Here is a 14,733-nt window from a genome sequence, read left to right as displayed (position 1 = left end):
CCTCATATTCTGTCAATTTCAGTGGTAGTCCTGACTCACATATGCTTCTCATCTTACTACACTGTCTTCACCTGGCATTTGAGACCTTCACGATGTAGTCACTCCCTCTCCATTCCTCTCGCCACATTGAGTTATCTTAGCGCTTTCTTGAACTGTGTTATTGCAAGCCTATTGGTCTTTGCTGGTTCTTTTACATTCTCTTGCTGCTTCTCTGGCTAATCCCTTCCACCCTTTTCCCAGAAACCAACAGGCTAACTACCCAATAATTCAAGAGTACACCTCTCATGATAGCACTTTGTAATGACCTTTGTTGTTCTTGTCCCTTTTACTAAATTATTCATTCCTCAAGGACAGAGGTGTTCTTATCAACTCGGGAGTTCCTCAGTGCCCACCATCTAGCTCAGTGCAATAATAATAACATTTTATAAACTCTAAAGACTTCACTTGAAAAGTGAATTGGGAAAAGGGAGGTGGGCATGGAGTAAAGTGCACCAATGAATGACTGGAAACCGTAAATTGTAGTAAACTTTCATTAAAATTAATTAGAAAAAGACTTCACCTGAAAAAGGAAAAGATAAGCTTTTAACTGGGAGAATTATCTTTAGAAACTGTGTAGCCAATAATAATCTAATAATGAAAATATATATAAATTTCAACAAGTTAGCCACAAAAAGACATTCTACCAAAGAGGACATTCAAATGGACCTCAGAAACCTGATAAGATGCTCAGCCTCATTAGCCATCAGAGAGATGCAAATCAGCACCACAAGTACATACCATTTCACTCCCACTAGGATAAAGGAGATGAACAACCTCCTCCCATGCAATTAATTAATTGCCTCTGAAAACCCACTGCAGGGTCAGCTATGGGCTGATTCTGACTCGATAGCACACAACAACAACAGGATTGCTAAGACTGAAAGCAAGCAAACAGAAAATAACAAATATTGGAAATTATAATTACAACCATTATTCCTTGCTAGTGGGAATGCATCATGGCACAGTCATTGTAGAAAACAAGATGGCAATTTCTTAAAACAGAACTATCATCTTCTTCTTGTTGTTAGGCACCCCTGAGTGGATCCAGAATCATAGTAACCCTGTGCAGCCCAGAATGAAAGGCTGTCCAGTATTGTTCCGGACTCACAAACAGTGCTGTGGTTATAGCTACAGTGTCAATTCATCACGGTTAAGGTCTTCCTCTTTCTTGCTGAGCCTTGACTTCTCTAGTATCTGGTCTCACCTGACAACATATCTGTAGTACATGAGATGAAGTCTCACTATCTTCACTTTAAAGAGTATTCAGACTGTTCTTTCCCCAATACAGGTTAGTACGTTCTTCTGGAAGACCATATGTATTTGTTGTTTTTCACCAACACCCTAATTTAAATGCATTAATTCTTCATAGATCTCCTGTCTTCATTGCACAGATTTCCTATGCACACTAGAACTAACTTACTGCCATTGAGTCAGAACCAACCTGTGTCTCACCCTCCACTGAGTTTCCAAGTGTAAATCAAACAGAGGTTATTCCTCTTTCTTTCACCACATGTATACCAAGTGATTAAAAACAACTTGGCCTGGGTCAGGCCCACTTTGGCCTTCAAAACAATATCTTTGTCTTTTAACATTTTAAAAAGGTTGTTCACAACAGATTTTCCCAACACCACATGTTATTTGATCTTTTGACCACTGCTCCCACAGTCATTTATTATGGATCCAAGTAAAATGAAATCCATTTATCATGGTCTCGTCTGTTGGTCCAGTTGTAAGGATTTTTGGTTTTTGTTGAAGTGTAATGCATACTGACGGCTATACATTTTAAATGTAATAATTAATACTCCAATTCATTTTCATTTTCAATAAGCAAGGTTGTGGCATTGCATGTCACACAGATTGCTAACAAGTCTTCTTCCGAACCTGATTATGGATTTCTCTTTATATAGTTCAATTTCTTGGATTATTTACCCATCATAAGGATAGTGAATAAGTATAATTAAAGGAACACTGTAAATTTAAAATCAGGAAAGGTGTATGTCAGGATGACTTTGCAACATGTCCAATATATGTCAGATGGAGCTTCGGAATTTTTGCCTCCAAGGAGCAGCCTGGTTTAACCCTCTCCAGGATGAACCCATTTGTTGTCTTAGCAGTCCATGGTATATTCAATACTCTACTCTAACATCACAGCTAAAAAGCATCAATTCTCCTTTTATCCTCCCTAGTCATTGTCCAGCTCTCTGATGCATAGCAAGTGATTGCAAAGATCATGGCCTGTGTCAGCACACCTTGGTCTCCAGTCAAACATCATTGCTCATCAGTACTTTGGAGAGGTCTCTGACAGCAGACTTTCCCAATGCAATATGTGGTTTAATTTCCTGGCTGCTAATGCCAAGAGGGTTGATTGTGGAGCCAAGCAAATTAAACTGTTAATCTAAATCTCTTCACCATCTATCATGATGCTACCAATCGGCCCAGTGGTGAGAATCTTTGTTTTCTTGATGTGGAGCTTCAATCCATACTGAAGGCCATAGTCCTTAACTTTCTGAAGCAAGCAATTCAAGTCCTCTTCAGTTTCAGCTAGCAGGGTTGTATCATCTGCATAATGCAGACTGTTGATGCATCTTCCTCCAATCCTAATGCCACATGTCTCCTCATGATAAAAGGGGAAAATATTGAAATTGTGAATTATTTTATCTTACCTGGATCCACAATCATCACCCTTGACACCAGCAGTCAGGAGACCAGGAGAACTATTACAGGGAAAATGCACTGTACAGGACCTCTCCAAATTACTGAAGAACAAGGATTAACAGTTTGAAGACTATGGTGTGCCTGATTCAGACTATGATCTTTGCAACTCAGTGCTATGCACCTGAGAGCTGGACAATGAATAAAGATGACAAAAGAATAATTGATACCTTTGAGTTGTGCTGTTGGAGAAGATCACTGACTATCCCATGGGCTGCCAAAACACAAACAGATGTCTTGGAAAAAGTGCACACGGAGTGCTCCTTGGAGTCAAGAATGGCAAAGCTGTGTCTCACACACTTAAGACATGTTGCTGGGAGAGGCTATTCCTTCAAGAGAGACATCATGCTAGCAAAGGTGGAAGGTCAGTGAAGGAGAGGGAGGTCCTCAGTGAGGCGGACTGGCATGGTGACATCAGCAATGGGTTTATGTGTGTCATAGATTATGAAGATGGAACAGGATGGGACATGGGTCAGATCTATTTTTCATAGGATCACTATGAGTTGTGCTTGACTTGACAGCACCTAACAACAACAACACAGTTATAGGATACAGCCCTGACATACATCTTTCCTGATTTTTAAACCACTCAGGATTCCTTTATTCTGTTCAAATAACTTCTTGGTCTATGCAGTTTTTACTTGAACATAACTAAGCATTCTTGAATTCTCATTATTCTAAAACCCTGCTTGTTGAAACTGAGGAGGACGTGAAGCACTTGCTGCAGAAGGTCAAGGACTAAAGCCTTCAAAATGGATTGAAGTTCAACATCAAAGAAACAATGATTCTCACCACTGGGCCAATTGGCAGCATCAGGATAGATGGTGAAGAGACAGATTGTTGACAGCTTCAGTTTGCTTGGCTCTACAATTAACACTCTTGGTACCAGCAGCCAGGAAATCAAGAGACAAATTGCATTGGAAAAGTCTGCTGACAGAGACCTCTCAAAAGTACTGAAGAGCAAGGATGTCAGCCTGGAGACTAAGGTGTGCCTGATCCAGGCCATGGTCTTTGCAATTGCTTGCTATGTATCAGAGAGCTGGGCAATAACTAGAAATGATAGGAGAGTTGATGTCTTTGAGCTCTGGTGCTGGAGTTGAATATTGAATATACCATGGGCTGCTAGGAGAACAAACAAGTTCATCCTAAAGAGGGTGAGAACAGGTGGCAATGAGGGTGCGCTCCTTGGAGGCAATGATTCTGAAGCTCCATCTGACATACTTTGGACATGTTGAAAGGTGGGATCAGTCCTTGGAGAGGGACATCATGCTTGGGAGGGTGGAGAGACAGCGCAGGACAAAAAGACCCTCGATGAGATGGATTGATTCTGTCATTGGGGTAATTGGGGATAGGTTAGAGTCAATAAGATTGGCAAGGGGTAGAGCATGGTTTAGGGCTGGTTACATAGGGTCACTATGAGTCACAGGCAACTCGACTGCACATAACAAGAACAATATTCATAATTTATTTTGATGCACAAATACCTTTGCATAGCCAATAGAACACAACTGAACATCTTTCTGGGATTTTCACTTTCAGCTAAGGTACACCTGGCATCATCAATGCTGTCTATTTTCCATGTCCTCTTCTGATGCAGCTTAAATTTATGGAAGTTCTCTTTCAAGGTACTATCAAAAATGTTTTAACTAACTTCAGCAAGAATTTGCTTGTGTAGGATATTCTTGATATTGTTCAATAATTTTCACATTTCACTGCGTTGCCTAAGTCATCTACACAGTCAGATGCTTGTGTATAGTCTAAGAAACACAGATAGACAAGCCCTCTGGTATGGCACCTAATCCAGTCAGATCGGGAGATCTTAACCAAGCAGTCAATGAGGTCTTTGAACTCCCTTGAGGCTCCTACTTTCCCCACATCAGCTATCAGGTGGGTACGGAGAGAGTAGACAAAGCACAGGGTCGTGACCTCTGCAACCCCACCTGGTGTCAGGTTCCCAGCAAAGTGGTACTAGAACTGGGTCTTCTTATCTATACCGCCCAGGAAGATCTGCTTGTATTTATATTTGAAGGCAAAATTGAGAGCATAGATGGGTAAGTATAAGATGACACTGGCCAGTTTATTGCACCTGAAAGGACAGAAATCCCCGCTCCTTAGGGATATGAACCACGCAGTCGATAGTGCCCTTGTACGGCTTCTCTGCAGTGATTTGCTTGCTGGCGTGCTGCACCTGCAGTGACAGCTAGACCTGCTCGATAGGAACTGTTGCGATCTTAAAGATGGCTGTGGCCACTCCACCTGCCAGGAAGCCCTTGGCAAAGGTCACAGTGGCACCTGCCATGTTAAAAAAGGAAGAGGTAGCAGGCAGTGGGCAAGGATTGGACAGAAACTGGATTTGGGCAGTACTTCCTAAAATATTCAATGTCAGCCAATTCTTTTTGGTATAGTGACTTTGTATATTCCATCCATCTTTTTTTTTTTTAATGTTTCCTGAATCATTCAAGATTTTGCCCATAGCCTCCCTAAGTATTACAACTCAAGGCTTGAATTAGTTTTTGAAGTCTTTCAGCTTTGAGAAACACTGAGCGAGTTCTTCGCTTTTTATTCTCCAATTCTAGGTCTCTGCACATTCCACCAATGCAGTAATTTGCTTTGTCTTCCACACTGTTTTTGTTGATTGCCATGGAGTTGAGCACGACTCATAGTGTCTCTATGAACAAAAGTCCTGAAGGCTTTCTATAACTATCGTCATTCATCAAAGTTCAGAGAGTTTCCAGAGGCATGCTGTTTAGGAAGTGGATGCTACTCCTGCTTCCAAACACTAGAAAGTGTCAATTTGACCCATAGAGAATCTTGGTGGCACAATACTTAAGCACTCAGATGCTACCTAAGGAAAGATCTTTGGTTCAAATCTATCAGTGGTTCTTCAGAAGGGAGTGGGTAGTCTGTTCCCATAAAGATTAAAGCCTAGGGCACTCTATGGGACAGTTTTATTCTGTTACACAGGATCAGTTTGAGTTGGGATCCAGACAATGACTAAGGATGACAGAAGAAGAATCAATACCATTGAGTTGTGGTGCTGGAGAAGAGTCTTGAACATATAATGGACCACCAAGAGAACAAATGAGTCTGTCTTGAAAAGGGTGAAACCAAGTTGCTCCTGGGAAGCAAGGAGTTTGAAGCTCCATCTCACATATTTTGGACATGTGGCCAAGAGGGATGAGTCCTTGGTGAAGGATATTATGTTTGGAAGGGTGGAAGGAAACCACAGGGGAGGAAGACCCGGGATGACCTAGTAACTAGAGTAATGAGGTTAGGTGTGTGGGAGACAATGAAATTGGCTCAAGATAGAGCAGGGTTCAGAGCTATTGTACCTAGGGTCACTATGAGTCGTAGGCCACCCTTGATGGCACATAACAGCAGCATGTAACAATTTTGACCACAAGATATATCCCTGGCCCTTGAGAAAGCCATCATCCACCAGGGGACTGAATGATCCTGAAGCTGATAATAGAGATGTATTAGGAAGTCATTCAGCCACAGGGCCTTTGCTCATGTCATTCTTTGGCCAAGAGCTCTTCAGCCACAGGGCTGTCCCGCTCTTACATGTCTCCCTCTTACATGGAGGAAACAGGACTCCAAAGAAGTTAAGAGATTTGTTTAACATTTCACAGCTCAAGTTAGAAAATGGAAACTCATACTCAAATTTTCTACCAATAAGACTCAGGCTTCACAGAGACCCTGAGAAGAGTGAGAAAAGAGGAGGTCAGGATGGGATGGAGCCATCGGTAGACTGCAGAGGCAGAGCTCAAGCTGGGTCTGAAGAATTAAACAGAGATGAGGAAGATGCAGGAAGCAGAAAGCACAGGCCATGTCCTGCTCTACTCTCAGGCTTCTGCATGTAATTTCTCCATGTCAGTGTAAAGGACTTCCCTGCGCAGGTCCCCTTACCCAGAGGGAGTGGAGCTGCATCCTGGCTGGGTGGGAGGTGGCCCTCAGGTAGGTGTGATGGCAAGAGCAGAGCAGGCATTCCTGGGAGCCTTGGATTTATTCGTTTTAGGGCCCAAGTGCACTAGAGGGAAGAAGGGATTGTAGCATTCTCACCTGTCTGCTGTGAGACTGACAATGACTCACAGAGGACTCTGATGAGGTCACCAGACTACAATCCTGTCAACCGTCTGATCATCCCTAGAAGTTCATTCTGCAAAGCCCCTTAATTTCCCTGCAAGCAGCCAATGCACTCTGCACCCAGTAAAGGTACGAATCCTCCCATTATGCTCACAACTGTAGAAATAGGTTCTCCTCCTTTCTCAGCTGTAGCCTAAGTTGAACGTGCACTTTGCCATAATGAGCCTGCAGAGCAAACAGCATCATGAGAACGCATAGCAGCAGCAAGGAGGAAAATACGCAGCAGCTCAGCTGTCATGGGGATTCTTGATCTACCCAAGGGTTCACAAAGCTGGGCCTATTTTAGGAACCAGATGCCTGTGCTCGTGAGGAAGCATCTGTTCTCTGCACAGGTCAGCTTTCCAGACATGGATCAGGGAGCTGAGTTAGTGATTCTTTGAAATATCAAATCCCTTTTCTCTCTGGTCTGCCTTTCACTGACAAGCATTTATTGATGTCAATTAGGTAGAAGCCCTGAGGTAGACACTGGCCTCTGGGGATGGCTGAGACCGATTCCCACCTTTGGCTCACTTGTCTAGTTGGGGAGACCAGTGCACTAATAGAGGGAGACCCGGCTATGACAGCATCTATTCATTCCACCCACTTGTTGAGTATCCATTACGTGATAATCACTGAGTTACTGAAATTAACGGTAAGCAAAACTTACCTGAACTCTGCCCTTAAGTAGGAGCTTACATCATAGGAGAAAGATTAAGTTAGAACCACACAGTCAAAGACTGATGCCACTGACCACAAGGAAGGGATTTCTGGTGCTCCAAGAGCATATAATAGAGGTCTGATGGAGACTAGGAAAGCCTATGCTGGGAACTTAGTGCCTAAACTTGATCATGAAGATGAATTACAAATATCTGACCAGAGAATGACATGAGCAAAGGCCCTGTGGCTGAAGAGCTCTTGGCAACTGTGAAGAACTCCAAGATTATGTGTTCAAAGCAGAGGATAGCAGGAGCCTGGAGAAAAGGCCCAGGCCACTTTACGTGAGATCGCAGATGCTATATTAAAAAACCCCTGGAGTAGTTTTAGTGGTGCTGTCAAAAGGTTAAGTCTGGATTAGACTTGCCTTTTCATTCACTCATCCACTCAGTAAATATGACCATGGGCGTAGTCTCCTAGACATGCCGTGTGTGTCCAATGTCCTCCCCTTTGTCCTATAGCACTCACCTCAGACATCTCCTCCAGGAAGCCATCTCTGATCCCCAGGGTCAATCACTCTCTCTTTGGGACTTTCTCAGAACCTAGGAGCATTCTTGGCTTGTCACTGCAAATTTTTTGTGTCATGCACCTGCTAGTAACCCTACGTGAGGCAGAAAAATTCAGGAAGGTGATACATCTCTTAATATCTTCCCTCTGTCTTTCTCCCTTCAGATTTGAAGCTCCAGAGGCCAAGCCAGGGCTGTGTCTATCCTGTGCACTGTTGTTTTTCTGGGGCCTGGCATATTTCAGGGCACACAGCAGGATCAAAAGTCATGGATGGGAGTAGGGAGGGAGGGAAGGGAACTCGGCTCAGAGGCCCAGCATGAGGACAGGAGGCAGAGAAGAAAATTGGAAATTAATTGTGCCAGGTGAAGAAGGCAGAAAAAGATTAAAGATTAAAAATAGTCACACTGTGACCTATAACATGTTGCTTAATCAAGCGCAAATTGCTCTGCACCCCAGGGAGATGTGAGAACTGGTCAGAGCTTATGCCTCATGTCTCTGAAGAGCCTTCTGGAGTGAAACATTTCTTACGAGGAACATTTCACACTGAGTTGCATACATTTCAGAGTCCTCAGGAAGGAGAGAAACGCCAGCACCATGGCAGAGTAAGAGTAAAGTCTTCTCACCACAACTCTGGTAGGGGTGGATTTGAATTGTCCCAAAACCCAGACTTCAGCAAATGCAGGAGCCTACCTTTCGGGCTGCCTGTAGGGCTCTGGTCTACTCAGAGATCAGTCCCTGGTGGCACTTGCTTTTCCTTTGTCACTGTAAAAGTGAGGTCTGAACCAGGGCCCAAGTGGGCCCCAAGTCTCTTGGAAGTGCCAGGCTCTGTCTCCTGGTGGTTCTCACTACTATCATAGCCCATCCTCAGGGTCTCTTTCCCAAGCTTGTGCGACACTAATGTGGCCTATCAATATGGAACCCTCCTTACTTGGAACAGTCTTGTTGAAGTGCTATTTCTGCAAGCGTCAATCTTCTACCTACAGAAGGAGAATAATGAATGCATTAAATAAAAATGTCCAGAGCCTGTCAGGTGCAGTTCTGGGGTCTGGGGACCATGGGGTTGGGACAGTTAGGGCCTGGGCTCCATCAAGCTCCCGTCTAGTGTACAGTCCTCCTGCCTCTCAGCCTTAGAGAGCCAGGGGCAATGGGTTATATAAAGATCCAGAGGCACAGAGCGCAAGCTTTGCCAGAGCCCAGGAACCCCCTGTGGGACCAAGGACAGCAGCAGAGAAGGAGGCCCTGAGAACTGACCCTATCTCATTAACTCTTCACACCAGCCCTGGGAGTTAGTGTACCCTCATTTCAGAGATGAGAAAACAGAGGTTTTTAGAGAGGTGATAAGCAGCTATATATGTATCTGTGTACGCCGGATCCTGAATATGACATTCCCATGGCCCCAGACTAAAGCCATTGGGTCATATCTCTCTCTCCCAGGTCATCCCATAGGACCTTGGTGCTGGGTCCAGTCAGATCACTAATCACTTCCTCTCTGGCTTTGAGTCATCCCTGCTTGTTGAGACAGGGATTGAATCCCAGCTAGTTGCTTTTCAGTCACTCCCCTGCTCTATGGCCACAGTTCCTTCAGCTGTGGAAGAAGCAGACAAGTCCCCTGCTTAGGGGTTAGGGAGCTCTCTGGTGATGTCATCCATTGGAAGTCGTGCTCCTAACCCAAAGGAAGTGTTTCTCTTGCAGTTCAGATCCATTAGTGGCTCCAGTGGCTCAGAGATGGGCAATTTCCTCCCCTGTGATTTATAGCTTCAGAAACCTAATGAAGGGTTAGCTCCGAGTCGGCTCTGATTCAATGGCAACAAATGAGTTAGGCATTATTGTGAGGATTGACTAGGACAGGATCCTCATGCACACCAGCTACCCTTTCTCCAAGAATCTGCTGAACCCTGGAGATACCTCAGTCTCCCCTCCCCCTCCCCAAAGGTAACATTCACCATCAGGTCTCACTACTGTCATGTTGCTGCTGCTGCTGTTGTTGTGTACCATCATGTCAGAACCAACCTATAGCTGACTCTCTGGCAGGTTTTCAGAGGCAGTTAATAGGAGTAGATTGCCCATCCTTTTCCTGTGGAGCAGCTGGTGGCCTTGAACCATGTTCCTTCGGGATCGCACCACAGCTTTTTTGCCACTATGCCACCAAAGCTCCCTACTACATAGCAGTTTTAGTTCCTCTTCGTAACAATTTTCAGTGTTGGTGAATTTTTTATTTATTTGTTAATTTATGATTTTTTTGCTTTTTTCCCAGCTGTGTGAGAACTTCCGTCACATTCACAGCTGTGTCCCAGTGATCAGCACTGACCCTGGTCAGAAGAGAAGCCGTGAAGATACCTACATGAGGCGAGGCCTGGATTGGGCTACGTCAGTGAGGATGGGTGGGGTAACATACAGCCCCAGCCTGGTGACTTACCCGAGCAGGAGCTGATTTCTCACTATGTCATTTTTATGTGGGTGTTCCTGGTCAGTGCCTTCCTCTACAGGGCAGGCCTTTATCTGCAATGTCACCATCTTCTCACAAGAGCTCCCGACCAGAATTCCATGGAAATGAAAGTGCATGAGAAGAAGACTTCTTAGCCAACCACTATTTCTGGGCTTGCAGGAAGCTACCCTTTCAGAATTTTTACAAAACTACCTTGTCTCCAGGCTTTGATGGACATGCCATACTTGCAGCAGCCCAGCTTGGGTTAGCTTCATCACTTTGCCCTTTCTAGCTGTCTCCACCTGGGTAATTTCTACTCAACTCTCATTTCAACCTACATCATCTGCGAGGACGTCTGTGACTCACCCCCCACACTTTGGCTTAGTTTAGTTCCGTTGGACGCCATATCCTTTTAGCAAGCATTGCCTCATGTTGTTCTCATCCCTTTACGTGTCTTGTCTGCTCTACAGTTCAGCTTCCCCTCAGCAGGGCTGACCATACCTGGGTCACATCCACCTCCCCAGTGCCCAGTGTACCCGAGATGCTCATAAAAAGAGGAAAGGAACAAAGGAATGAGCAAACGAATTTCTCGCAACCTTAGTTTCTTTATGTGAAGAACAAGATCAATAATTCCTCCCTCCTGGGATGGTTCCAATGATTTGGTGTGATGATACATGTGTGTTGGTTGTTTGCAAAACTGGCCACAGCTGGGGAGCCCTGTGGTAAGGAACCGTGCTGCCACCACAAAGGTGTGTTTATTTCCACCACCAGCTCTGCAGGAGAAAGATGGGAAAACTCCTCCTGTGTGATTTGTTGTTGTTGTTATGTGCCGTTGAGTTGCCTGCGACTCATAGTGACTCCATGTACACCAGCTCTGAACCCTGCCCTGTCCTGAGCCTCCCTCACTGACTTCCACACATCTACCCCTATTGCCCCAGATACTAACTCAATCCATCTTTTCCAGGGTCTTCATCTCCTGGGTTGTCCCTCCACCTTTCCAAGCATGATGTCTTTGTCTAAGGACTGGTCCCTCCTGGCTACATGTCCAAAGTATGTGAGACTTACTGCCTCTGAAAAATCCACTGGAGGGTCAGCTAAGGCTTATTTCCAACTTGATGGTACACAGCAACACTAATTCCCTCTTTGGATCCCACTCTATCTCAATGTGACTGTATATCTCCTCCAGCAGAGATTATGGAGCTCTGTAGAGGTAAGAACCTGCACTGAAATCCCAAAGACACTGACTAGGTTCAAATCCACCAGCTGCTCCTCAGGGGAAGGGTTCCCTTGTGATTTGGATTCCTTTTCCATATTTCCTAAATTTGGGCTGATCTTGGCTTGTTCTGATCAAAAGAATGTGTCAAAAGCAGTATTGTGACAGTTCTATGCCTACATTCCAGCGTATAATACACATTTCTCTGTGTCCCTCAGCACCTCCCCAACAATGTTAACATGTGCAGACCAGCCCAGGCTCGCAGAACCAAAGCCAGCTCAGTCAATCAGCAATAGCATTGGGCACAGGAGAGAGCCAATTAAGTCAACACCCCTCACGACCCCTGCTGACTGCTCACTGACAACAGAGCCAGAGCGAGATGGCACTGCCCCAGCCTGCCTCCACTGACCCCAGGCTATGAGCAGCAATCTTGTGTCTTGTTTCAGACTGCTGCATTTGGGGTTCGTGTGCCCCAGCCAGAGCTAGCTTAGAGAACAGGCAAAGTGCCTGCACAGTGGACTTCTCAAGGTTGCGCCCTTCAGTTAAAACATACATCAATCAAAATGGGGGAGGGACACTCAAAAGGTAATGGGAATGTGCTGTGTGATGCATTATGCCTCTCTCAAAACATTCATTGGAAAACACAACAGAGAGGACAGTAATTAAACCATGGAACTTCAGTTAATAATAAAATGGTAAAAAGCTGCACTGACAACCTAAAGGCATGAGGTTCAAATTCACTAACTGCTCCGGCAATCTCCTTTCTTCCAAGTTATAGCCGCTGTAAACCAGCTCCAGTGGGTTCTGACTTGACACAGGTACATAACAACTGGTTAGTAAAGTGCAACAGAGAACTAGTGAATGTGGGATTATTCGTACTTTCTCCTCAATTCTTCTGTTAAACTCAAATATGTGCTGAAAAATAAAGGGGAGGGTGTGTGTTTTCAATCAAATGTGTTACAGTGAGTTGCAATTGAAAGGTGTTGCAATTGAAAGGGGAGCTGTTTTGTGTGGAATTGCTTTGATCTCAAAGTGGATGCGGGGTTGCCCACTCACCAAACGCCAGAGGTTCTGAGGAGGTGGCAATAGAGCCCCTGCTCTTCGAGGAGAGGCTTCAGGGAGACAAAGGGAACTTGACTTATCAGCTGCTTTCTCCGCTTCTGCAGCCAGAGAAGCTGCTGTTTTAACACTTCCGCCTCACAGACACTCACTATTTATCTCAATAAATGCCAGGGTGACTTTTTCCCTTTCCCCTTCTTGAGTTATAAAACGCTCAGGGAGTCTCGCAGTGAGAAGATGAAGGGTTGACACGCAAGGAAAACTCATTTTTAGAGGTTTCGATAAAGTCCCATCAGCTGCGCTGTGTTAAGCAGAGCCAAGCAGACAGGCGGGCTGAGACACGCTGAGCAGTGGGCTGGGGTGGAGGAGGGTGTGGGCCAGGTGGGGGCGGGAGAGGAGGCAGGCCTCTTGGTCAAGAGGAAGCCTGAGCTATGAGGTAGAGGCAGGGGAGAGGGAGCAAGCAGGCCTGCCCCTGGCCACATCACTTGGGCCCTGTTCTGAATCCTCACCAGGGAGAGTCCTGCTCTAGCCGTCTTCTGACCATGTACCACTTCAGGGTATAATGACCTTCAGGGTTGAGGGAATACACTTACCCAGAGTACCTCCCATCTGACACTACATTGTGTGCACTATAGTTTGTGTGCTGCTGTGATACTGGTATTTTAAATACCATAATGGACTGACTTCAGCAGAAATCTCAGATTAAAGATAGTCTAGGAAAAAAGGCCTGGTGGTCTTTTTCCAAAAATCGTATGAAGAAAACATTGTGACTCCCAACTGAACATTCTCTGGCTTGTTTCCTTTGGACACATGATGAGAGATTAATCATCAGAGGAGGACATCACATTTAGCAAAGAACTATCAAGGGTAGGGGTCTCTCGGTGACCTGGAGTGACCCAGTAGCATGACAAATCAAGCATGTAGGAATAGAAAATGTTTCATTCTACTGTTAAAAAAGAAAACAAAAAAATCCCTTATTTCCATTAAATCAGAACTGATCCTACAGCAGGTTTTTAAAGGTTATAAATCACACCGAAGGAGATTGCCCATCTTTCTTCCTGAGATCACGTGGTGGATTCAAACCACCTGGCTTTTGGTAGGCAGCTTTTGGTTGGCAACTCTCTTCTAACTAAACCACCAGAGTCTCCTGTTGTGTTTAAGGGAACTATAAATGAAGGTCAATGGCAATTAGCAAGTACACTTTAGATTCTGTGCAAAATCTTTCTTTTTTCTTTCTTTCCTCTTTTTAAAAATTATTTGTGTGTGTGTGTGTACCATCAAATCTGATCTGACTGGTACTGGAGGAGATTGTCCCTCCCTCCCTGGCAGAGCATCTGATGGATTCGAACCCTACGTCTCAGGGGTTGCAGTGCAGTTTCTTGCCACTAGGCCACCAGAGATCCCCTAAGATCTTTCTTCCCCAAGGAGGGAACAGGGTTTAAATGAGTAATTTACAGGCCCTTTAAATTAAACAGAGATATACTAAGAATCTTAAGGCTGTGAGTCGCTGAACACAACTAAATTAAAAAGTGATTTGGTGTGAAATCAGAGTGACTTCTTGTCAAATGGAATGGAATATAATAAAATAAATAGAAAATCCACATATGTTGTCCTAGCAAATAAACTTCTAATTTGGACCAAATGGATCCCCAAAACTTTAAAGTGTGAGAATTGGGCAAGAATTCCACTCAGTTGCATGCAAAGGCTAATTCTTAGGCAAGAAGAAGGACTCAGGGGATGAGGCCAAGAACTTGAGGGTGGAACCAAGAACATTGAAAACAACATATATAGGAAGTTACTCCTTACCATCTGATCAATATGCAGCATAACAACAGAGAAAAGATTGAAATTGTTAACAATTTCATCTTGCTCAGGTCCAAAATCAACACCCTTGGCACTAGCAGTCATGAAATAAAAAGACAAGTTGCATTGGGAACTG

This window comes from Elephantulus edwardii, unplaced genomic scaffold (genome assembly GCF_000299155.1).
Source record: "Elephantulus edwardii isolate Elephantulus edwardi_28Jun2011 unplaced genomic scaffold, EleEdw1.0 scaffold00152, whole genome shotgun sequence".
Classification (NCBI taxonomy): domain Eukaryota; kingdom Metazoa; phylum Chordata; class Mammalia; order Macroscelidea; family Macroscelididae; genus Elephantulus; species Elephantulus edwardii.
This window is presented reverse-complemented; position numbering follows the sequence as displayed.